Source organism: Anguilla anguilla, chromosome 8 (genome assembly GCF_013347855.1).
Source record: "Anguilla anguilla isolate fAngAng1 chromosome 8, fAngAng1.pri, whole genome shotgun sequence".
In the NCBI taxonomy this organism is placed as follows: domain Eukaryota; kingdom Metazoa; phylum Chordata; class Actinopteri; order Anguilliformes; family Anguillidae; genus Anguilla; species Anguilla anguilla.
In genome coordinates this window covers 31,352,879-31,379,946 of record NC_049208.1, presented here as the reverse complement: position 1 = coordinate 31,379,946, position 27,068 = coordinate 31,352,879, and the positions used below count along the sequence as shown (strand labels likewise).

At 41.7% G+C, this 27,068-nt stretch overlaps 1 long non-coding RNA gene across 1 annotated transcript; it reads left to right on the top strand.

Moving 5' to 3' along the window:
- LOC118233191 lies at positions 1 to 24,138 on the top strand. The gene is made up of 3 exons (XR_004766475.1): positions 1 to 235; positions 20,890 to 21,025; positions 23,849 to 24,138. It is a non-coding gene; the product is annotated as an uncharacterized LOC118233191 (long non-coding RNA).
- Positions 24,139 to 27,068: the final 2,930 nt, after the last annotated feature.

The window sequence follows — 27,068 nt, the reverse complement described above, 5'->3', positions numbered from 1 at the left end:
AGTCCGTAAAATTGTGCCACATTTACAAGTTAACGGCTATTTAATCGATTACACCAAGTGTATTTTTAGATCGAAATGAAGCTTATTAACATTCGCTCTAAAGTCGGAGCTTAAATAAAGCGCCGCGGCTGAGTATAAGGAGCGCTGTTAAATCACGGGAGCTGTAATATCCTGCACGCGAGCGGACATCTGAGGGAGCGCCGCTCGGTCTCCACCGGTGGGAAAGGAGAAAAGCGTAAGTAATGAAATAGTTATTATCGCTTTTCTCTCCAAATGACTTGCCCCGGGCAGGCTATCTAAAAATGACACACTAGGGCACAGCGTAATCTAACTGGGTAGTTAGAGAAATCGATACAAAAGCCATCTTGAAGGTTCTCAGAGTGTGAGAGGTGCCTGCTGAAACGTTCATTTACTGAATAAGCCGAGGGAGGGGAAAAGAAACTATTTTCTGACACACTGCCACCCAAGCAAAGAAATTTGTCAGTATGAAATCATTATATTTTCAATCTACTGCTTGGTCATCCACAACTCACTTCAGTAGCCTACCATCTGCCAGGATGTATTTAATACCGACAGCCACCCAGTCCACGTGCCAGAATTTCAAATCTGCCGTTTTCATTTTTTCATTTCAGGTTTCCTCAGGCTAAAGTGAAAGTTTTTGTTCATTTTCCAACTCTATGCATTAGCCTAAATGTAGATTCTGAATTAGAAATGTCATCAAAAGTATATATGAAAGCATACCACAGTCATTAAAATTGTAATGGTCCAAATTTAACTGACGTTACGTTTCAAATGTAACCTTTAGTTACAGCACATAGGTATTTATTAGCATGTATATTATAAATATAATATACATCCCTGCAGGGTAAAGTGGCCATAAAAAGTACAAACTCTTCCAAGCACTGTGAGCCAGAGACAGTTTTACACTCCACAGGTTCCTCAGCACATTAGAGAGCTGCAGCTTTGGCAGCCAGTGGGTGTCGAGCGTTATAGGCCTAATTTGGGGATTGCAGTGCAGCAGCCTCCACAACTCGACAGGTAACCAGATGGGAAAAGGCTAATTCACAATGACATTGAAACCTGCGGCGGAGATAATCATTATTCATTAAATTATGTTATTATAAATATTATAAAACATTAATGCTATTGCAAACAAACCTTTCCTGTGTCCTGTTCTGCAGTGTGCCCAACTGTTTGAAAAATCAGTATTCCCTGGAGGAACACAGCCATCCAGCTAGTCTGTGTCATTTGTTTCCCCATCCCTTTTCTACTTCTGTGTCTAGAGAGTATTTTAACACTCCATCAATGACACAAGAGATGAGTTGGGTCATCTGTTTATAATGTGAAGCTACAAACCAAACAAAGATGGGTGAAAGCCAAAGACTTATTATCAAAAGGTTGGCTTGAAGGATTTCAATGTTATGTGAAATATACTTTTTAAAATGCTGATGTTAAGTATACATCTGCCTGTTTGGCATGACCCAGTAATATTTTAACAGCAGTGGGAGATTCTCTTGCTTCAACGGTTTAGTACAGTAACAGTCTAATGGTAGAATATTCGATATTTTGCTTGTGCAAGATATTCTAATTAAAGCTCAGTTCAAGGTTCACGTTTACAAATCTCTCGCGAGAAATAAAACTAAGATTAGTTTTAGTGTTCGCATGGAGAAAATGGCAAAGTTTTTATCAGTGGCATCATGAATTTAATGTCGACATTGATAACTTATTTAATGCCCCTAACTCTTCTTTTTTCTATTTTTATTTTGTAGCAACATGGAATTTTACTCTGTAAAATGTATGAGAAAAAAAACCTATAAAGAGTCTGAGCCCATAACAACCGCTGGAAAGATGGAGCAATCGAGAACAAAACGAAATGAAAAACCAACACTGAGATAATTGCACATTATATCATATAGTGGCGTGTTTCTACCAATGCTGGTGGCTGAACAGCGCACGGAAGGGCAATGCAATCACTCCACTGAGACCTAAGGGCAGTCTGAACTGTGCTTGATTACAGGAGGCAATATATGACATGTGTGACTTATATTTAAGACTCCAGGTTGTAGGGCTTTCGTTTCATCCGTTAAAACAGCACATACAGGTTGTGTAAGCTGAATTATTTTAACTGCCGCCTTTTTCCTTAACACCGACTGAAGTTCATGTGTAACAAGCCATGTTCTAATTGGCCAGTGGCCACCTGCAAATCACCAACCTCCTAATGGTCATTTCCTGGGAGCATTGAAAAAAAACAAAGCAAAGCCTTTAAACAGACTTTTTTAAACAGTGTAAAACAGTGTTTTACTATTAAATACAATAAATGAAATCATAGTCATTGAAGTGTCATTGATAATTAAATAGCATAATAAATATGATGGGAAAAGAAAATGAATGGTCCTGCTCCTAGTCTGGCACTGTAATAAGGATGAAAACATATTGTGCACAGCCACACACCACCCCAACCATATATTACTGAAAAGCAGTCAAAGTGTATGACATTATTATACTAAACTTAAAAAGTGAGGGCTTATACATACTACATTGAGATCGTAAGCCAGGGCTGAAGGCTGCAGTTCTCAATGTCAATTTGTTTTTGGTGAGAGCAATTTAAAGGTCAATGTGCCTGCCCACTGGCAACATGGAAGTCAAATTGGTGGTAAATTATCTGTGTCTGGGAGAAATCCTCACCTGGACCTTTGTATTAACACAATGCTGCCACCTGCTGCATTGAGACGGAATTGCTCCATGGAGAGATGGGTAAAGACAGGAGAGGCGGCCACAGTTACAGTGGCTTAAAGTGGTTAAAAAAAAGTGAATTACAAGCTCATTACAACAATAAATAGCATAAAATAAACGCAGTCTTCTTACTACCCCAAGCACTGCTCTGTGCAGCCTCACAAGTACTGAAACACACTGCAGTAAGCAGCTTGTGATCAAACTGTAAAAGCCTGCAAGGCTAAGAGTGCCCTATGGGGAAGGATAAACCAGATTGCATTAAAACCTCTAAATAATATCAGATACCCTCTGAGGCAAACGCTACACGTTTGGATTCCACAGTCACATTTTTTACAGACCCACAGAGGCCGATTAGGAAACGCGACTGCTCCATACACTCACATTCATTTCCCCTACAGGCTGCTCCAAACTTGCCCATGTGCACTAGTGGGTCTACCTTTTAAATCTATTAAACATTAAAGCATCTCTAAACCTGTTTTTTTCCCCTTTATCCCCAGAGGAGTTTATATCCAGCAATTTAACTGCTACCCCTTGCCCAGCGTTGCTAATGGTGCATTTAGTAGGCAGGTCTAATCTCACTTAAATCAAAGGTTCTAATCAAAGAACTCGTATTCAAATCACTTGCCTGTCTAAGGTGTGGTGCCTTGTTAAGAGAAAAACATGAAAGGCTAAATTCTCATTCATTATGCAGAGAGAGAGAAAGTGCATGCAAAATCATCCACAAAGTATCCCCTGAATATGCCCGTTTACATCTAAAGAAGGCCTTACTTACCGTAATTGCGAAAGCTATTTACATTTTACTTTGGTGCAAGTGGGGAGTTTGTTGGTTATTAAGGACCTAATATCTACATTAGCAGCAGATAGAGCTCCTTACTGTATAGTTCTGCCAGCAATTCAGTGTTTTGCTCTAATAAACAGCAACCTAATACGTGGCAGGAACTGCATAAAAAATGCCAGGAAAACCCTGACACAGTTCATTTACCTTCAGTGTCGCACTGGAAAGGAAGTCAGCTCCAGAGGTCTCAGGGGCAGTGCTGTGACCCTCCTTGACCCTTCTTTCCAAACCCATTCTTCACCTTTGCTCGGCCTACAGAGAAGAAGAGGTTCACTCTTTTTTTCTTCATACCTTTCTGTTAATTCTTTAAACAAACTGACTGGGAATACAATTTCCTCATCAACGGCACAATAACATGCACACGTACAGTGTACTTACAATTACCTGAGAAATAACATCTCAATGACTACAACAGTTAGCACCATGTAAGGGAGGGAGTGAATGAGAAAGAGAGAGAGATTTCCTTTTCTTTCACCTTGTAACGGACGACAAGTAGGGAGGTTGAGGGTCAAGCCAAGGGGGGACAGTTTTGTTGAAACTGTCACACATCTCCACCCATTTTGACTTGCAAAGGCCCATTTGTTAGCCATTGAACATACAAGCTGCAGTACCCACAGTTGTAACCCCAACAGATATAAGGGAATTATTACATAATGACTTAGTGGGTTAGTGGACAAGATGTCAAACTGCACTCAACAAACCACCAGACCTATGCCACTTGAAAATGACTTCATAATATTGACCAGCAGGATGTGTAGTGTGCAACCACCACCACCACCACCACAATTACCACGACCACAACCACAATCTCCACCACCACTACTACCACTACTCCCTGCAAAACTTTGTGGGTAAGCCCTGTAATGATGTGTCCACAAATTTTCAATATGAGCATTTGTGGCTTTTTCTGCCACAAAGATATGTTCTTTCATTAGGTCATAGAAAGTCATAAACTTTATGAATTCCCAGTATTAAAGTAAACATAGTATTATTAATTAATTAATCACACAGCTGTGTGCTTTTTTCCATACACATGGACTGCAGAAGCCATATTCTGCCACAAGTGGGGGTTATACTGCACTGCATAGATATGTCTTATTCATCCCCCAAGCACAAGCTTGGGGATACAGAGACCACACTTCGGAGAGGCTGAGTCTTGATCAACCATGCAATGGGTGTAGCTTCCATGTGCTGTCAAATTTAGACTAAAATGAAAATGGATATTTTGAAAATTCTATTGAATTTATGAAACAGCCCTTGGTGGATTATGGCTGTTGCATATTCAATCCCATTATAAACACAGGCTAGAACAATCACAGAGAGAATCATTTAAAAGTTTGCATAAAACAAGTATTCTGAAGAATGGCTAGAATCAGAGAGAGAGAGAGGCAGAGTGATTTCCTCTTCTTTCTCCTCTCTGTGACAGAAGACAAGCAAGGACGAAATCATAGACTAAAATGAATAACTCAAATTACTTTGCTCTCTCTGGCAAAACACTGCAGTTGGTTTTAATCTGTAGGTAATCTGTCAGTCACTGATCACATATCATAGCCCCACACAGTTTGGGGGGTCATGAGAGTTGCAGCTTCTCTCTTCCATTGCCAAAAAAAACACATACTCTTGTTCTCTTGATCTGAATAGAAAGCTAACTGTCTACGGCAGACCTGCACTGCCATCTCCTGGACAAATGAAAGAATTACCTTACCCTTTTTTCTAAACCAGGACCAACTAATCTGCAAATAATTAAGGACCAGGCAGCCAGAATTATACACTCAATATATTCCTACCTCCTTTGTGGTGGCAATGTGAAATGTATCCGGACAATAAACAACTGGCTTAACGGGTTTAAGTGTTTAGGATGGCAGCCAAGCAGACCTAGACGCAGCTTTGTGGTTAGACCAGATGAGCAAAGCTTTCTGTTTTCCGTTAAGAAAGAGGTAAGAGGAGGAGCAGGTGCTGTAATTCAATTCATCAGCGACAAGATTACTCCAGATCAATGTCATTTTAAACAGATTGGCTTTAAAGTCATTCTGTAAGCTGATAAAGACAACAGCAATATTTTGTGTGTTTGCAGAAGCATAGTAGTAATCTTCGGGCTAAATCTGTCATGAAATATAAAATGCCCCCAATAAAGGATCAAAAACACACATTGTCAAATTCAGACAAGTTGTTAACCAAGGTCAAAACCTCAGAGTCCACTGATACTGACTCCATACAGTTGGGGAATACAGTGAATAAATAGAAGAGAGCACCATGTGCAATACCTTGGTCTAGTATATTGGTCTATTGGGGCCAACATGTCTTGAACAAGAATACCTTATAAATGTTATTCATAAAGTGGCCATGTAGCTGCATTTTTAAGGCAAGCCTGCTACCTAGTGTTTTAAGTAAGTAATTTTTTTCTTTCCTTTTCTTTTCCTTTTCTGGATAATATTAACATTCTGCCATATATATATATATATATATATATGAGGGGCCAAACAGGAAATATTTAATGAAGTCTGATATATATACATCGTTTTTGATATATATACATTGAAACTGATATATATACATCTTTCTTGATATATATACATTGAAACTGATATATATATATACATCTTTCTTGATATATACATTGAACTGTGATATATATACATCGTTTCTTGATATATATACATCAAAACCGATATATATATATATATACATTGTTTTTGATATTTATACATCAAAATCGATATATATATATACATCATGTCTGATATATATACATTGAAAACAATATATATATACATCATTTCTGATATATATATATATATATATATATATATATATATATCATTCGGAACAGGAATATATTTGGGCATCCCATTGGGTCTTTATTAAGATATAATCAGTGCAATCCATATTAATTTTTAATTGGATTGAGACTGAAAATTATATTATTATATTCTGTAAGAATTTTGATGTGAATATAACAAGTGAGACAGTGAAATGTCGCTAGCTCTCCGATTTTAATACAGGCACGTATTTGGTCCACTTCTTATGGGTCTTCCTGCGGTTTGCCCGGGTTTGTTCATGTGAGCCGCGCTGTTTCTGAACGAACTTCGCTTTTAATTTCAGCTACTGTATGATTTGTGGTGAACGTGCTTCGCCGTTATTTTTTAATGGTACGCAATGGCTGACAGAGCCAGAGAACTTGTCCAAACACTTTTAGACGGACACATTTATTGAATAAATCTGTTTTAGGAATAAATCTTGGTTATAAAATCAAGAGGAAGCTTATTTTAACTACTTATATTACCTGTTTTAGACTATGGAGACATACTTTACATGCATGCTTCCTCCTCTAGCCTACGTTACATGCCTTGGACACAGTTTACCGTAGTGCCTTACGCTTCATTTCAGGTGCTATATCATTAAGCCATCATTGTCTGCTATATAAATGGTCTGGTTTGACATCATTACATCTGTGTAGATTGATCCACTGGTATATATTCATTTATTAAACAATAATTGGTCTATTTCCTTCTTACATCGGCTGCCTACTAATTAGAAATACACATAATTATCACCTTTGCTCTAGTGATGTGATACTTTTTAAAGTCCCTCATCCTTCTACTGAATTTGGAAAGCTGGGGTTCAGATATTGCGCCGTACAGGAGGAACAATCTTCAAAAAAAATCTTAAACTTGACAGAATACTTTCAATTCCTGACTTCAAACATGTAATTCATGACTCTGAGAATGAAATATGCTCCTGTTTTTGACCTCTGCACTACTTGTAATTACTGTTACACTGTTGTTTCTTTCTCCATTTGATGTCTGTAACTTGTTTGTCTACTGTCTTGTGCACCATTGTAACTTTGTGTTTTATGTCTGGCCCCCTTGCAAAAGAGATTTTGATCTCAATGGGGTTTTTTTTCCTGGTTAAATAAACGTTTAAAATATTAAATTGTATGGTGTAGCAATAACATTCGTCTTCACTGGAGCATGAAAAACAGCCCCAAACCAAGGGGTGTCCTGATACTTTTGGTCATATAGTAAGCATTTATATCAAGCAACATAAACAGAAACTGAGAGTGCAGTTTGATTTAAAGCTAATGCCCCCCTTTTTTCCAGGGCAGTTTTTAATGGATTATTCTGTACACAATAGACTTAATAATTGTTTGTATGTCGGTAGATCTATAGGCCTAGCTAACGTTCATTTAAAAACATGGCATTTGCAAGGTGGCCACAGTCACCTAGTTAAAAGGTAGTTTACACCATACACCAATGCCAGAGTGGTCAATTTGGCTGTTCTCAATTTAGGAAAATATATATGCCGTCATGAAATCCATGTGGCTTCCTCTTTGAGACTTTTCCTAAACATATGTATTTAACATTCTGATATAACTTAATATCAATATTACATCAGGAAATAAAGTTATAAATACTTAAATGGCCATGAATGGTCAAATTGACCACCATTTATCTAGTTTGTATGCTAGAGCATTTTGATCACTGTGTGTAATGTTGCAAAAGGACAGTACCAAGCAGCAGGCCAACAGAACAAGGCTGTGGTTGGGCAAAGCCTGCAACAGTAAGGTTTTAGGGCCTACCTTGTAGCCATGTAGCTGCCTCAGTCGTGAATAGGGTTGGGTACCAAAACCCTGTAGCGTTTTTTATTTCTTATTGCCGTCTTCACTAACATTACACTCACTCTGTCGACAGTGACAGCAGGTACCATTAGCAAGCTAGTTAATTATAAACTCAAAATGCCAAAAGCAAAACTGTCTAAAGTGTGGCAACGATGACATCCTTAGTAATGAAACAATGTTATGTGGGGTTTGCATGTGAAATGCTAGAGAATCCATTTCAGAAATGTAAATGAGCTTCCCACAAAGATTATACAGCTGTTAAAGCAATAATACATTTTTTTGACAATTATTACTTAGCAAGCCAGCTTCCACACAAAACAAGATGTCCATTTTGCCTGTGTATTCTAGCACCCTGCAGTTATTATTGATTTTGGAACTAGAGCATTTGTGATGGCAAAATCAACAGGAAAAGGACAAAGGAGAAAAAGGCAAAATAACCCAAGTTGGGGGCTTTATTATGTGAATGTGTGAAGTTGTATCTGAATTCTGTGTGTTTACATGAGGTCAGAAGGTACAGAAATGGATGTTTTTAAGGTCTGAGAGTCTGTGGTCATTGTAATATTTCTGTATAGAACCCTGAGAAGTGCTGTATAGGTAATTACTTTTGTGTTCAACATATATCAAAATTATCTCTAGCTGCATACAGACTTACTTCAGTCTTAACAATAGATATGGTTTTAATGAGAAGTTTTAATCACAGAAGTTTTTTTTCAGTGTTTGATCTATTTTCTCTGTTATTGATTTCTTCAAATCCGCGCTCCTTCAGTGATTGCAGAATGCTTGGAGGAGGTGTTCTCTCTTATAACAGAACACTTAAGAGAGATTTAAATTTACATCATATGGACTTTATCATTATGATTGCATGTGTTATATGACAGTACATTCCATACTGCATACTGCAGGGTAATACTATGGTACCGATAGGGTGCAGTTGGCATGATGGTTACTCCAAAACACAGTTAATTACGAAATGGGAGTACAAATTGAGCAATATATAAAGATAAACACTGTCCCGTGCCCTTTAATTGTGTACCAATTGCGTAACTTACAAGTAAGCACAAGTTACAAGTTCCTATAGATTCAGATATTAAGTAGTGCTTTCAAAAGCTTCCAACAGGTGGCAGGCTATCCTTGCATGGAACAGCTAAAAGATTATCTGAGTCCAGGAGACCAGAAATGAAATAAACTAACGTTAGTGCTAGGTCCAGATTACTGCTGGATTTGGTTTGTGTAAGAGGAGTAGATGCTGCACACTGACTTCAGATGCTTTTTGAGTTTTATATAATGTATTTAATCAATCCAATCGTGATTATAAACAATAAAGTAATGGGTTTCACTTATACTCCATTCTTTTAGGGGCCAAAATTAGAAATGGGTGTCAATGGTGTGTGTATGCTTGTGTTTGTGTGAAAGTAAAATAAAGATTTTTTAATTTAATTCAATAATAGAAATAAAGCAAATCCCATCCTTAAAAATATCATTGTTCGTAGTTTAGTTCTCATCACATTGTTGTTTTTAATTGTATAGCTAGTAGTTCCACTGAATTTGGAAGCTCCCCAAACATCTGTCACATAAACAATAAAGTAAACTGTCAAATGGCAATAAACAGGTCATTACAAATAATGCCCATCATTTCACTTGTCTATCAAAGCTCAGTAAATTACAGCCAGCTTGATGACACAGTCAGAGGCTTCTGGGCTTCTTACTGCATGTCCATAAGAAAGGATTTTCTGCCTAGAAAAGCTCCTGTTAATGCCCATTGACATACCATATGCTCAGCTCCCGCAACACGTCTTCAGCATTAAACGAAGCACTTCCTTGAATAATCATCTGATGAAAATATTGTAGTAACCTACGACCCTTAAATTCGGATGAGCCGGGGCCAAGTTATTATTATTTCCAATATAATTAATATTTACGTCTTGGAGTTGGAGAGCCAATGACCCGAAACGTTTGTGGTGAGGACTTCTTTTTCACTTGTAATATGAGGGGACAATGGCCTCACATTTTGCTATGCTTTAATAACGCCTGTATTTGCATTTTTGCCTGTTTTGCTGTGGGAAGGGATGTTATGATCTCAGCCTCATTTCCGTGCAGATATGCCAGCTGTCAGACCACATAATGATGTCAGCAGAAATGCCTCATTGGTCCGTGGTGGAAAGGTCGAACTAATAAGCAAGCTTATATTTATGCCTTGTTGACTGTAGATTTTTTCTCCCAACCCCCTTTTAACATTGTTTTTCTCTCTAAAATTTCAATCTCAACCACTGCATTATCACATTATCAAACAGACCTGGGACAGATAAGTTTAAAGAAATAGTCACCAATATTCAGAAAAAAATGGATTTCATTTTGTTTAACATTGTAATTTGCACCACATTTTATTGAAAACAGGGATCTGGAGGTGTCTACAAAATTAAAGCATCGAAATATTTTTGCATTGGTGCTGAAACTTAAACTTATAGTAATAATCTCAAAGATTTTCATTAAAATAAATGTCTGTTAAGTCACTATCTATCGCCGAATTAGGTAACACAATGGTGATTGAGCCTATTATTATATTAATTTATATTATTATAATAATAATAATTTATGATTAAAGAACTTGGTGTCTGTGGTGACATTCCCGGGAAAAAATCACAAGCGGCGCATAGTTAGTGATGCGTTTTCCTTCACCCATCAGTGGTTGGCCCGCCAGAGAGGGTAGGCGGAGCTAACGCAACAGGCTTGCTCTTCAACTCACTTGTGTGTGAGTGGCGTACTGTTTTTTCCGGTGTCTGCTACAATAACAGAGAAAGTTATGGAACCCTAAAAAGTTCTTGTGTAACATGAGAGGTCATATTATTTGTTGATGTAGATTTCGTATTACATTTGATGACAATGTAACGTTACTAAATTACATAGCTAGCTACCGGACCATGTCAAGAAAGGCAACATTGGTTTAGGCAACGTTGCGCACAGTATCCATCTCTCATATCAGGTAACGTTGCGTTAGCTAGCTAGCTAGCTAATGTAATTAACTCAATCTAATGTCAGCTAACAATTAGAAAAAACGCTAGCTAACACTACTGACCGGTACCGACCTCGCCATCCGTCTCTCGAATGCAATGCTACCTTGTTCCAACGTTGCAATGTAGCTAAATAAAGGGACAGGCAACGGCTCTGCTACTAACCAGTTCACACCGCTGCAGTTTTCTCTGCAACATTCTAAAACCGTTTCGTCTCGTTGCGAATCATTGATCTGAACTGGCCTTAACGTTACCGTTATCTACATTGACACCAAGTTCATCAGTAATCATAATGATAGGAATAAAGCCGGGGTATACGTGGATCAGAGCCAGGTCTGATTTCTGTGTAAAGATGTTAAGCCGGAGAAAACTAAATAAAAGAATACGGCAGTATGGATTAGCATTGTTATTATTTTATTACGCTTCCTCATATGTTCCTTCAGCCTTTATGCCCTTTTTTGATGAAATCTCCTTTGTTTTTGTTTTATTCTTCTTGTTCTGATTGCCAATTTAACACCCAGCTCAGCTTTATTCTTGAACAGTTTAGCTAGCAAAACCAGAAACACCAGGGGTAACATTTTGTAAGGCAGTTGTTTCAAAAATATTACACAACGTCATTCACGAAAAAGACTGTTTATTGTGCACGAAATACATAATTCACGAGCCACAGCGAATCCCGCAAATTCTTCTCTGCAGTGTAAAGATGCTCATACCAGTCAAAAGGTGGATAAAGAACGTGTGTGGAAATTGATCATCACTAATTCTACCCCAGATCTGCTACAACATTTTAACCTGGCTCGGCAGTGTAAAGACAGTTTAAGTTAGCCTAATGTTAGACAATGAAAGAGTATGTACATAACATTACTTTTATAACAACCATTTTTTATTCAGTAAATAATAAGTGTTATAGTTGGCGTGCCCCAGGTGCCAACTGACTGACGTCACACAGGCGACAATGGTTGGATCGGGTTGGATCTATGGGAAGTGAGGTCCAAAAACGCACCTGCAATTACGGCTTCTCGCCATTGGCACCGCCATAGAGAACGAAACTGAAATCTTTGAGATTGTAACTTTAAAATACTTTAATTTCATTTACTTTTTTACTTCCATTTTGTATTGCTTTTAGTTTATATTATATGAGTAGTCCTGGTTTTCAGTAGTTTAAGCCACTTTAGAACTGCCAAACTGGAGGTCACTCCAAATGCATCATCCACTTTGGGGTATTACCATCGTGTCACGCAGGTTGTCATAGTTTCTGCCTTGTGTAACAGCCGCATCCTAATTGTTATGCTGTGGTGTGTGCTGCGTGTTTGCGTGCACCAACGCTGGGACAGAGAACCTCCTCCACTCTCTTCTGTTAAGGCCCTCTGATCAATAGTTTTACAGCTAAGGTCTGTGTGGGCTGAATCACACTCTCAAGGACTTTGGCTAGGGATTGTTTAATTGAATACGAACACGCTTGATGCATAGCCCATGAGTCACTCGCTTTAGTTTTGCTGCATTCATTCCTTCATTCTATTCAGTCTGTCCTTCCTGCCAAGGATCTCCAAATCCTATACAGTCCCATGAGCAATATAACGATGCAGGACAGGCTGACAGTTTGTATTAAAGAGTATCTGTTTATACTCACATTCTTATACAAGCAAAAGAGTGGTTCCATTAATGATATAGCGATACTGTATATATTGTTATGAATGACCAGCTATTGGTACCAATTGATATTCCATCCATCCATCCATCCATCCATCATCCATTATCTATACCCACTTATCCTGAGCAGGGTTGCGGGGGGTGCTGGAGCCTATCCCAGCGTGCATTAGGTGAGCGGCAGGAAAACACCCTGGACAGGTTGCCAATCTATCGCAGGGCACACACGCCATTCACTCACACTCAGACCTATGGACAATTTAGAGTCTTCAGTTAGCCAACCTGCATGTCTTTGGACTGTGGGAGGAAACTGGAGTACCTAGAGGAAACCCACACGGACACGGGCAGAACATGAAAACTCCACAGAGAAAGGCCCCAAAACGAGATTCGAACCCACAACCTTCTTGCTGTGAAGCGACAGTGCATCATCGTGCTGCCCGACCAATTGATATTGACAGTGTTATATGCTTTTGGATAGTTTGGGCACATATCACAATGTCAAAATTGGTGCAGAATTGAATACCCTAATGTCCTTGTTAATGACAGCTGAATCTTATGATTGCTTTGTCACAATGCCTATGAATTGTTCTTGAACACAAAGTATAGAGGGTATGCACATGACGTCACAGTAAGTGGAAGTCACTGCGGTTACACCCACCGAGTGGCAGAAAGACTGAGTGGCAGCGTTAGCATTCAGCTTGAATGCCGCGAAAACACAAAAAACACATCTAAAATTGGGAAGAGCTGTTGTGCGATTGACTGTACAAATAGCTCCGATTTCTTGTTGAATCTATCTTTCATCCATGATGATGAGCCTTGTGCTGTACAAACAAAGGGGGGGGGGGGGTGGTTAGATAGTATTAGCTAGCCAAGCATATAAATTATTAGGGTATGATTTTACCCAAAAATCCAACATACCTGACACAAAATATCAACCGCAAATCCACGTTTCGGTGCCTGGATTCAAGTTGTTTCTGTGAATTGCAGCGATGCATCGCTTCTCTTTTCTTTAGCTTTCGGCAGTCTGTAAAAAGATAGCTCCGATTTCTTGTTGAATGTCCATGGACCACCGGTTCTTTGGTAAGCTGAAAGGATCACTGTCGAGTCCAACTGCTTTTAATTTAAGCAGATAATCGTTTGTTTTACTCCCGGTTTTGAAGTTTCCTCTACTAAAGGCAGCCATGTCGCAGCATGTTTTGCCACTCAGTCCCGACTGAGGGGGCGTATTCCGGTGGGAAAGTGACGTCAATGCATACCCTCTATATGTTATTATATGTTACAACATACAACTGAATATGCTGTAGCAGCCTGGTGTGTGCTTATTAAAATTGCAAATATGAAAAATACATTTTGAAGGAGTAAAATGACAAGCATAACTAATCAACAGAAGAACAAAAAAACAGTCCCTAAGATAACAGCATTATTGATATTATCAGACACATGCAAGCAAAGCCAAGTTATATGCCTTGACTAAAGCTGTGGGATTAAAGTAGACATGTGGCCTCTTTCTCATGAAAAAAATAGGAGATAAGCTCTACATTTCTGTACTAAACAGAGTGTCTATCAATTATTCAGATGCAAAACAAACCATGCCAGCGCAAGTCTTCAAGTGTTTTGTTTATTTTCATGGTCAGTGAAAATTTAGAGGCTCTCTCAGTTATACTCAGAATGCAGGCACTGTGGGTCTGTAATTCCTCCCTGATATTGACAGGTCACACATTTCATTTACCGTGACCCTGAAAGGAATATCAGGGATTCCTCTCGCTTATTTAACTCCAAGTGAATTATTTGCAGCCGCTGGCTCATGCTGTGGAAGAAGACCTCTCGAAAAACAGGTAAAGATTTGAGCTGAAGATGGAGTTGGGCGTGAAGCCAAGGATCTCACTGTCCTACTCGAGAGAACGTGTTTCTGTGTATAATTTCCGTGAATAGCTCTGAAATTAGGCACTATTATGACTGCGGTTTATCTGTGAAATTGATGTCACTCTACTGCTTAAAACATCGTTAGTTATAGTTGCGATATTCACTTTCACTCGTTGAAAAAGATTGAGCACCCTGTGTGGCTCATAAAAGGGACAGGCCATGAATGGGGCTCTTCAGTGAGTCTGATAATTGCTGATTTCTCTCAAATAGGAATTTTTGTTTGTCCACAATAGCCACTTTAGGGCCTTTATCTGCTGGTTTCATGATTGTGTACGTCTTGTTTTTCATCTTTTTTTATAGCGTATTTCTATTGCATTAGATTATCTGAATTAAGGACAACATATTTTAGAAATAAAAGACTGGAATACAGCAGGCATAGATATACAGATTGTAATACAATCCAAAAGAATGTGTGATGAGTCTCCCAGCATGTCTTCGCCTTTATTGGACAGAAAACACTCATAATTCTACTCTGTTGTGATGCCTTAAAAATACCTGTAATTGCTTCTTTCAGGGCCTCAAGCCTGGGGCAAACTATCCCACGAGCCATTAGCTGGGATTGAGTAGCACCTTCATATCTGTGTTTTAGGTGATGATTATTTTTGTGGAGTTAGGTATTACTTTCCACACCGACTTAGGAAATATTACCCTGGTATTCACATAGTCCTCTGTATCTGTCTAGTGAAGCTTGAAATAAAAAGCAATTTCCAGAAAGTTAATGGGATTTTAAAGAAGAGTTCATTTCAAATGGCTCTATTCTACTTAATGAAACCAACAAAATGTTCCTTTACATAGAACAGGGACACAGTTTCACCCACTGCTGTACCGTTCATCTGTAAATAAATCCACAAGCTGAATTCGTCAAAATTCTAATCGATGTCTGCTGAAAATAAAACAGATCTTATGAGGACCACTCGGCCTGGTTGCTGCTTTTTTCCATTTGCAGGTGTATAGTGGGCGGGGTCTGGCTTATCATGGGATGATGCAGTGCACCTGTGAAAGCTACCTGTTGCTACAGTATAAGGCCTGTTTTCCCCCAACGACGTGAGTCCTTCCTTAGAGCTGTGAGCACTTTCTTAAAGTGGTTGGCCCGATTGCAATGCGTTGCCAGTCTGCTTGGTTGACGGTCAATAAACATGTTGATTTTAAACGCAGTTCTACCTCTCGACTCCCTCGTTTGTTTGGGACTTCATCCATTTCTAACAATGTGCACTTCCTTGAACTTTGACTTGTTTTTAATAGCATTTCCCTGCTATCATGTAGCGTTTGAGGCATATAACATAAATACATTTATCTGTGCTTTCTGCAACAAATTCTTACTTTCACACATGGTGTTAATGTTTTCATTCTTGTGCATTGTCTGAAATTTAAGCATTTCAGGCCCTGTGAGGGTTTAGTATCTTTTAGCAGCCAGTGTTTGTTCTTCAGCATTTGGTACATTATCTGCAAACATATGTGCTACACTATTTTCATTTCAGCTTGGCCAGCAGCTGCTAGTGTCACAGGGCAGAACAGGATGAAATAAAACTCAATGGGAAAGGAAACAATTGCCTTCCCATCAAATTTCACCCAACACAAGTACAATGCAGCGAGAGAGGCAAGCAAAGGGCGGTGATGTGCCAACTGGAATACTTTAAACAATTACTCTCTGGACCTTCCACATTATATTTCACTGTATCCTTATCTGCACCCACTTCATCATCCCATCAATTATTCAATCCCCTCTTTGTTAGCTTAATTGGAAACAACTTTGAACTGGATGTGTAATTAGAGCACTATGTCCATTTACCAATCAGGGGAGTAAAAGGGGCCAGCCTCATCTGTGACACAAGCATTAGGCTTCTGGGGGAATGATTTATTAGTGTGGTCTTTTTTTCCACCAGGTTGTGAAAGGTTACCTTGTGCCATTTGGGAAGGACCTTGTGTGAATAGCACATTAGCAGCATCTGTAGTTTCCTTATTGTGTACAGTCTTAAAAGACTTTTTGGTATTTTGGACATCATATTTCTGGCAGTGGCTGTATGCTAGTCTATGCTCTTGCTTCATGTCTAATTTGTCTGTCTGTCTGTGAAGGCGTGGCTCTTCTGTGTGGTTGCATCTTGGAAATCCTTGCTTGTCTTATGTTTTGGTGTCATTTACTGCAATTTTGTGGTGCGCGTAAAGTCCCAGAACTCTTTTAAGCCATGTGTTTATCTGCCCCATATGTCTATCTGTCAGTATTGTATATGCTCGGGGTAAGTGTTCTCAGAAATGGTCTCTTGTTGGCTCCAAGTGTCTCAGATGGAAGTTCAGGCTGGGCCCTGTGCCTATTCATTACCTCAAGCTTTGGCTGTGTCCTTAGCCAGCTCCACAGTAGTGGAACACGACCGGCTCTGTCCCGTCTGTAGCGGGGTGGGTTTTGGTTGGCCAGGTTTCCAGGCTACCAGAGCATTAATTACTCCTAAGCACACAGGCTACTTACCAGTGCTCACAGGCTACTAGTGTAAACATGCTAACAGTGCCAACAGGTTAACAGTGCTCACAGGCTACCAGTGCTCACAAGCTAACAGTGCTCACAGGCTAACAGTACTCACAAGCTAACAGTGTTCACAGGCTACCAGTGCAAACAGGCTTCCAGTGCTCATAGGCTACCAGTGTAAACAGGCTAACAGTGCTCATACGTTAACAGTGCTCACAAACTACCACTGCAAAAAGGCTACCAATGCTCACAAACTACCACTGCAAAAAGGCTACCAATGCGCACAGGCTAATGGTGCTCTCAGGCTACCAGTACTCACAAGTACCAGTGCTCACAGGCTAACAGTACTCACAAGCTAACAGTGTTCACAGGCTACCAGTGCAAACAGGCTTCCAGTGCTCATAGGCTACCAGTGTAAACAGGCTAACAGTGCTCATACGTTAACAGTGCTCACAAACTACCACTGCAAAAAGGCTACCAATGCTCACAAACTACCACTGCAAAAAGGCTACCAATGCGCACAGGCTAATGGTGCTCTCAGGCTACCAGTACTCACAAGTACCAGTGCTCACAGGCTTCCAGTACTCAAAGGCTACTGGTGCTCAAAGACTAACAGTGCTCACAGGCATCCACTGTTCAAAGACTAACAGTGCTCACAGGCTTCCACTGTTCAAAGGCTACCAGTGCTCACAGGGTACCAGTGCTCATCAGTGAGAACACCTCTGCTCCGATTGCTGCTGCCTGTCCTGTAGTGCCGTGCAGATTAAAGAGAAAAATAGCCACTGGCAGGTGGAGATGGAAGAGATCTTCAGAATGTGTTTCCTGTCCAGGCACCACAGCTCAAAGGGAAGAAAAAAATCTCCAAATAGAGTCAAAAAAGAGGGAAAACTGCATTCACACGTGGGCAGGGCCAGTTCAGGGAAGACTTACATATTAACCACCGAAATCCAAAAGTAACTTTTATAAATGTCATTGTATGGCCCAGATAAAGACCCAAAAGTCCATGAGATGCCAGTGAAAATTTCTTTTCCTAGAGCTTTTCTAGTACCTTCGCTTAGTTTTTTTTATACAGGAGGTCAATTTACCACGTAGCAAATATGGTAACTTTCTAAACTTAAAAAAAAAAATCAAACAAAAAAATCAAACCGTTTAAATCCAATTTTAAATCCAGAACTTTCTCAGAAGTAGTCACATCTCCCACGGATGCGGGTGTGCGAAATGCAAACGGAATGAAAGGATGGGACTTAAAGGGCTGAGGACGCAGCGGGAGGGGTCCGGGAAGAGGGAGCAGGGTTTCGGCAGACTGATGGATGACTGATGGTGTGGTCAGGAGCGCACCGCGCGGGGGGGGGGGGGGGGGGGGGAAGCGCTTTGATTATGAGATCGCGAGATTCGTCCACACACCCAGGGACTCTGAAGAAACGCTGCGCGGTTCAAAAGCACTGAAGATCCAGCGCCTAAAAGGAAGCAGCAGGTACGGCCGGGTATGATCCAAAACAGAATACGTCTAATGGAACCCCGCGCTGCTATGCTATGCACTGTCCCACTTTCTGTGTAAGCTCTGCACGCTGTGGAAGGACATTGAGTCTAATCTGACAGAGCATAATTTTGAGGTGCAATAAAAGCCTGCGGGCTTCTGCACGGGAATAAATCTAATGAAAAACACCGCAACAAAACTTTGAGAGAGACATAGTAGAGAACATTGTTTAAAATGTATTAATCTTTTTTTCCCCAGACACAATAGCATAGTCAGTGTTAATTCACCTTTGAGTACATTTTATCAATTTTGAACTAATATAAAAACCACAACATTAAAATGAGTGCTCAACACTGAAACTCCTGTTCCTTCATAAAGACTGTTGATGGATCCAAGAGCTGAGAGGACATTTTTACAGGTATTCATTCAGGTCTCCTCATAAAACTGCTTCCCTCTGCTTTTAGAACCACATTCCCTACTGACAGCCATTTTCTACTCTACTGTTGTGTTCAGCTCTATAACTCAATACTTTTAAACAACTGCACGAATCTTCATCCTCTAAAACAAAGTTTCAGGATATCCTTGAAAATGTCCATTTCCAAGACGCTGTGAGAAAAGTTTTTTAGGACAAAATCAAGACCAAAATAGAAAACACTTAACTGTGACTCCTACAAAAATGAGAATTCTGTTAACTCCATTTTTGGGAGGTCACGCAGAAAAAATGCTTTCATGCATGCTGCCATTTAAACGATTCCTTCATTAGATAAAAAGAACCTGACCCTGGATAGCCGCAGATGTATATTTAATACTGTTTCCGAGAGGAATAAACAGAGCTTTTACTTCCGTCTCAATAAGCAGAGGGCTGCTGATAAACACAAGCGACACCCATTAAGAGCGATTACCATTTCTAATGAACTCATTATGCACTCATAAAGGGGTCGCACACCACCCCCCCCCCCCCCCCCTGTTCCCCCCCACCATTCGTCTCCTTTCACCAGCAGCCAAAACAACCGTTAGCCGAAATTCAGCCGAGAGGCAGCGCGTCCCGGGTCGCCGGAGCACCCCTGCCGTGACCGGGGCGAGACCGACACGCTGATTAAAAGGGGGGCGACGGCGGGCGCTAGAGGAGAGGACGGGCTCCCCCCCCCCCCCCCCCTGGAGGTAGGGGACCCGCGCTGGGGGCACGCCGGCTGGCACTGTGCCCACGCCCGACAGGGCCTGTGCCAGGGAGGAGCGGGGCGGGGCAGATGGGGCCGGCGGGAGCAGGTGTGTCTTGTACGAGCAGCGGCTCCGGCCTTCACGCTCCGGTGAGAGCGCGGCGGGGGGGGGGGGGGGGGGGGGAGTTCGTGCAGGGGACAGGGCATCCGTGTCACTGGAGCAGGGCTCTGCTGGGCCTAGGAGGAGGAGCGGCAGCAGCGTGCGCTGCAGCAGCACTCGCTAACAGAGGCAGAAGGGAAACGGCTCTGAGCAGGAAATGCAGGGTTCACTTAGAGGACGCACACCGGAGGACCTGCACCAGCCCCCACCTGTGGCCCTTCTGCACTGGCACATTTCAGCCCAATTCAACCCAAGCTGAAAGGCATGGCTTCTGCATTACACTCTGTGGGCCTCTAGTAACCCACGCACACCAAACACCCTCGTCAACACTGCAATGCATTTTGGGTACCACTGGATTTTTGGATGCATTCAGACTAGATGGGCTATGAGGAGCTAAATTTATTTTTGATGCTGGTGTTTTGTTTTTTCCTTCATAAAGAAGTATACAATGGCAATGTACAGACAGTACTAACCAAAAATAAATAAAATGGAGGAAACCTAACCGCTGTATTGCTGTTTACTTGTACTAAAAGATGAGTGACCACATCGCCCGGGGATTTCAGAAGTTCTCAGGGTTTTGACTGGTGAAGATCGATCCGTTTCAAATTGCGACTTATAATTTCTGTCCCGATATTCTTTTCCGAATTTCAAATGATGTGTTTGGGGTTGCGCAGATTGCCACTTCTCATTGTGGGTTCAGAAAGTATTTTAAGAAGCACAGAATGCAGTTTGTTCGCTCGGGTGGCAGTCTGTGACAATAGGAAGGCAGAGGAGTGTGTGCATTCAGTAGCCTTGCCAGAGCCTCAGTCCGGAGGGAGTGTGGTGACCCTAACGCCAGGGCTAGCGCGCTACGCTGTTCTCTCTGCTTTTCAGCCATTAAACCGTCTGACTGCCAGCCTGCCATTGCAGTGAAGAATGTGGACGTTAGAAGTGAATGTGCCGCACTCGACTAAGCGTTTCATCTCATCTGCAGATGCGCCCCCAGCAGCACACCTGGCGACCGCACTCGGTAAGCAACTGTTGCCAAGCAACCCCCGAGGACACCCTAGAGGTACTGGTGCCAAGGTACGGAGAAACCACCTGTGCCTCCCCCCCCCTCCCTCCCCGCCTTCATCAAGTGCAGTACTCACAGTGGCTTGGATCTCATCATAATCCTGGCCACATTTCTGATCACATGGTACAGTGACCCCAGATGGCAGTTTTTCATATCAAACAAGATACTCCACCTGGGAGGCTGGGAACTGAGAATTCAGAGCTCTTATAGGTATACCCTTTCTCCTTTCAATTTTCATTATTTCTCACATTCAGGGATTCATGCTTTAAGGAAGCACTTCTGAATTTTACATCTTATAGCTGAACAAAATTTTTACATTCTGCCTACGTTTTAAATGGAATCAAAATGTCTGAACGGTGTCCGGTGCATTACACATATTTCACCACCAGAGGGCGAAAAGGCAACAGGCACTGTTCAATGCCGAGAAGTAAAAAAAAAAAAAAAAATGTTAAATTTGCATGCATTCCACTGATTGTATTGGTTCAGGATAGTTTGCTGCCAAGTCCTTGCAGAGCCGAATGTTGCAGCATGACATCATCAGATTCTATACTGTAACCATGGTTGTTTTAACCATAAATAAATGAACACACACACACTGTTACAGAAAAAAAGAGTAGGCCTAATGCAGACTTAAACACTTTCAGTGACAAGGTATTTAAAGAGTAATGGTTGCTTTAAAATGTCATTTGATATGTCCATGAAAAAAATGCTTTAGATATCATCTTACATACCAAGTTGATATCTGTATTTTGAAGAATGTTGATACACCAATTACTTTCAAATATTTGAAGTATGGCTCATATTTATTTGGCATTTAAAAATGGCTGTATATCTTTAGAAACCTTGGTTATGGGTACTTCAGAAATGTACAACCAATAACATTCTGATTTTGAGACCAGTTTCCTGACTACAAATTGCATGAAATGTCAAGATGATTGTTATGCACTGTAAGATTTCTATCACAGATTGGCTCAAAAATGTAGGTTGATCGATTGCTTCCGAAAAAGTTGCTTAAATAAAAGGCTCTCGGAAAAACATTCAAATATCAGCATGTTTCACGCAAAATGAAGATCAGCAGAGTGCAGTGTACAAACTCCCCGGTAGCTCAGGATGAACAGGCTCTGCCGTAGCAGAGCTTGTGCCAAGATTGCCATGTTTGAATTTCCACAAGCATTTATACAGGGACCCGGCGGGGTGCAGACGTACCCTCAGAATTTCAATTAGGACACCAGGACGCTTTTATTTTCCTCGCGGTGCAGCCCCATCCATCTGAGTCCTGTATATTTGGTATTTCAGCCGGACCACGGCAGCCCGCGCGCTGGCACAAACTGAAATAAATAGGCTTTGGCAATGTTAAAATGTTCTTCTGCGAAAGAAAAAAAACACAGAGATTCATAATGGCGTACTCTAAAAGCGGACGTATTAATCCCAGCGCAGCTGGTTCATGGCCAAGACAAGTTCCAGAGGCCTTTAGATTAAGTTAAGCAGCGGGGGCATGGCCGTTTTACAGTCCAGACCCGTTTCTGAATTCCAAGCAGCAAACGCGGTCGCCCCGTCACACCTTTATTAGCATATAGAACGTCTCACCAAAAGGACCTTCGGGTTGTCTGAATTGACGACAGAGGACAATGGCTTTTGACTTTTTTTTTCTTTTCTTTTGGATTCACCTGTTCTCTGAAGTAAATGCTGTCATTTAAGCTCCTCTTTTCAGTCCCTGTTAAAGTGCACGTGGGCCACCGCTGTTGCATTATTAAACAGGATGACTGTCGCGTGCTGTTCAGTTCAGCTCCCGGTGCCACATTATCATCTCACCAATTTAGAAAAAACACCTTCCAGACCGACTTCCAGAAATACAAATGACCACGAGGAAAAATGTAATGATGTCATTATCATAACTCATAAGAAAATGGACTACATAAATCAGTTTGGATGACCAATAAGTTTGTCAGACTTCATTTGTTTTAGTTAATGTAGCTAATGTGATTCCACAGTTTCCATGGCTACCGCGTGAGAAAGGAGCTAAAAATAATTACGATAATCATTAACACTGAGGTCAAGAGAAACGTTATTGTGGCGGTCACATGGAGGTTTTTCATCTTCCCCGAGACTACATTTTCATGATACTCGTATGCACTTGTACCGGGGCTGAATTAAGCACAGCGACTTCAGTTCACTGCACGCGACTCATCCGAACGACTGGATGGGGCGATGCACGAGCGCAGTGCTCGCGGGGACCCAGCTGGGACTGGAACGTACGACCTGACGGTAATAAGCTCAGTGCTAAATGCCACATGGTTACCCGTGGTACAGGAGCACGAGGTCCCGGAGAGTGACAGCTGATAGGACGGGTTACGCAAGCAGCCAGGCATGGGGCTATCAATAATTCAGGCGGTGGGGAGAACGGTGTCGCGGCTTCTTCTTGTGTGGTAACAGGACCGGGGAGAATTGCGGCTTCGGGGGGGGGCGAACGCAACGCAGAGCTGGCTCGCTTACACACAATGGCACAGTGCCATACCGTAGCACTACCACACCACAAGCGTATTCTTTTCACCTTTTAGTCAAATCAGCTCAGTGTAGTGCGTGCACTAAAGCACAAACAATGATCTTCTTTTCATTTTACCTACACTATCAATATGACACTGCAATTATATGTCGATGGCCATTGTGGGCGGACGGATTGAATGACGACGACGGGGTCATGTTGTGTTTTGCTGGCTATGTCTCCCCATTCGCGATGTCGACTCTCTACTCGACTGTATTGATTTGTTGTGTCTGCAGCAATCCGAGCGGGCCGCCACAAGAGTGGAATGCTTCGCGGCGGCTTTCTGAAGGGGCGGCTATAGACCGCACCCACCTCCACATCACGGCGGTCAGAGCGATGGAGCGACCACGGAGGCATCCTGCCGACACACGTTGCCGTGACGTCCTCGCGCCGCTGCGCACTGGGGCTGCCGGCTGGCGTACCGCCATCACGCCCGGCAGAGCCGATGAGCCTGTCCAACGGCGGTGTTCGTCAGAACGACTGGAGCTCATGGGGTGACACCGAGGCCCTGCCACTGCGAGAAGAAATGGAGACGTGGAAAGCTTGGCGGCGTTCTTTTGTTAGAAGATATTGGTCTGTGTAAATATTTGTTTCACGGATAGTTTGGGAATTCATTTGGTGATTGTAGCTCTGCAAACTATGAACAAACAAGACCAGGTCAAAACCTAGTGTATGGCTGGACCGAACCGGCTGACCAATGGTGTAACTTCATCAGTCAGTCACTCAGTCACAGACATGCGCGGTGTAACTTCATCACTCACTCACTCAGTCACTCAGTCACAGACATTCGCGTTTATAGGGCTGTTGGGGTCCAGCCAAAAATGAAACAACACTCACTCATATGAAAGTCAAAGTTGAGACAAATGTTGACTGACATGCATACTGCAAGCCACTTCTCTGAGAAATATGACCATTATCTCATCCATATATGAATATTTTACTCATCCAACATTGCTGCAAACCATATCGTTTCCTCAAGCAAGTGAAAACCAGGGAAAGTGTTTTCTTGCAGGCATCAGGCCCTCACAATACAGACGCCTATCACGAGGACCGGTTGCTAAATGACCTTGGCCTTTAGAGAGAGCCAAGAGACTGGCTTTCACTCCCGCCGCTCTTATACGGACATTAATTCTGCCACAATCATCACGAGGGGGCGGAGCCTGACACTGACTGCCCTGCGATTGCGGCGGTGGTGTATGATTGATGTCCAGCCATTACTGGACTTCTAGCCCGGCGGTATAATGTTTAAGGGGACAGTGTCACGGGGACAACGGGCAGAGGATCTCATTACAATTTCGAGATCTCCGCGTGGTTGAAAGCATTCGCGGCGGGGGGAATACGATTAAGGCGGGCGTTTTAATCATAATCTTTGATCTTTAACAGACGCACTTAAGCGCAGCGGGGATATCGCCATGACTACGAGGTACACTGACGTGATGGTGACTCATCCCTCCAATAAAACTGACCGCCGTGTGTCTAGTCGTACAGCGCACATTGAGAGAGGATTTCAGATGCTCTACAACATACTGATAAGATTTTGCCTCAGTTGAATTTTGTTTTGAGAGGACTATTTTGCTTGAAATGATTATGTGTATTACACAAAAATATGAAGCCAAGCTATCTATACATGTTTATATCAACCCATAGCTATTTACATCCTACTTTGTTGAATAAAGCTCAATAAAGCTTTGAAAAACAGGGCAGTTCTGCACTGATGTAGACAAACCCTTGGAAAAGGAAGACTTCCCTTTAAGACTTGCTCTTGCTTACGGTAAATAGCTAATGTGCATGCTCTTTGCCATTACTCATGGGGTCTTCCAGAAAGAAAATTAGTCATCCAAAAAATATGTAGTAGGAGCTCATTTAAGGGACACTGCAGAGAGATTCAAGGTAGGAGATAGCCACCCAGCAAACATTTGCATGCAGCAAAGCTTATCTGTCCAACACAACAGACTGGCATTCATGTCCAGGAATAGGAAGGTCAGTCCGTGAGTCATAGCAGTGTTGTTTCCTGCTGCCGCAGGGTCTCTTCTGCCAGGATCCGCGTTTTGGGCGGGTTCCAGAATATCCACAACCCTAAATGGATGAGCGATGCCAGACTGGGGACGCGGCCAGGCAATCCGATTTGATTGGAAGGCATTCTCAGGTCCTCTGCAGAGGGGCCTGCGATACATGCTGACTGCGAGCGAGCAGGCATGCCCGCGGTCACATGACCTCCTGAGCTCATGAGGCCTGGCACCAAACAACACTACAAAACAAAAAATCTAAATCTGCGTCCGCTGCAATCAGGAAGCACAGACACGAACGTGCCACCTGTTACCGAAGAAAAAAAAAAAAAAAAAAGACGGGGACTGTTGACTCCGGCTGTCCTGCTGGTTGCCCTGGCAACACCAGAGAAGTTGTGTTCTTGCTGCGGCATCCTCCGGAACAGCCGCCTGCTCTAATAAATGGCAGCTTTTTGACATTCAAGGTTCAGCCTCTGCAGAGAGGAGTCTCTGCATGAGAATACAGCGATCCTTTGATATTAGTGAGGAAACACACTAAAAGATTCAAAAAACGTTCTGAGATCTTGATACGGTGGTCATACAAAAAAAGATAGGGCAGTCAAATAAGGAGACCTAATAACAGTAAGAGCTATAGATAAGCTCTAATGCCATTTGTACATGACAGCTGTTTAATTGCCTGAGGATAATGACACTTATTTTGTAGCAAAATGCTATGGTGGCTCACCTTATTGTACAATTTCAAGCTTTCATTTTTCAAAAACGTCATCAGGTTTGTTTTATTTCCTCCAAAATCATACCACTACTAAAAATGACACACTGTGCGGACATCAGTCTTTCATAATCAGTGGTTGTTCCCCATTACAATCACATTACTGGCATTTAGCAGACACTCTTAACCAGAGCAACTAACACAACTTTAGCATTTTTTTCATGAACATCATATGTACTCTAGGACAAACTCATGGACAGAGACTGAGCAAGCACCATATTTTTTACAATGTCTGAAAAAAAATGTCTTCATGAGAAAAAGAGAAGAATTAAAATTTAATTTTAAAATGAAAATTAATAAAAATTAAATTCCCACTATGTAGTTAAGAAAATAAATGTACAAAAACTGCTCTTATTGGGCAACAGTAGGGTAAAGGGTTAAGAGTCTGTATTAAATCAACATAGTGCAAGATGTGTTGTATGCATTTCGAATTAAGTGTGACATTTAACTATTGTTACTGCACGCTGCAGTGCAGTCACTGTAGAGCACTGTCATACCGACCATGAGTATGTGTGCAGTAAGAGCCAACTGGCAGCAGCATATAAACTGAAATGGTGTCGAGTTGTGCCAGTGTGTCCAGATTTGGTCTGTATGAAATGCATCTGTCTGGGGTAAAGGGCACCAGCTGAAAGTAAATAACACAGTATAATGTAATGATTTGTTTGGGGGAGGAGAAAGTGA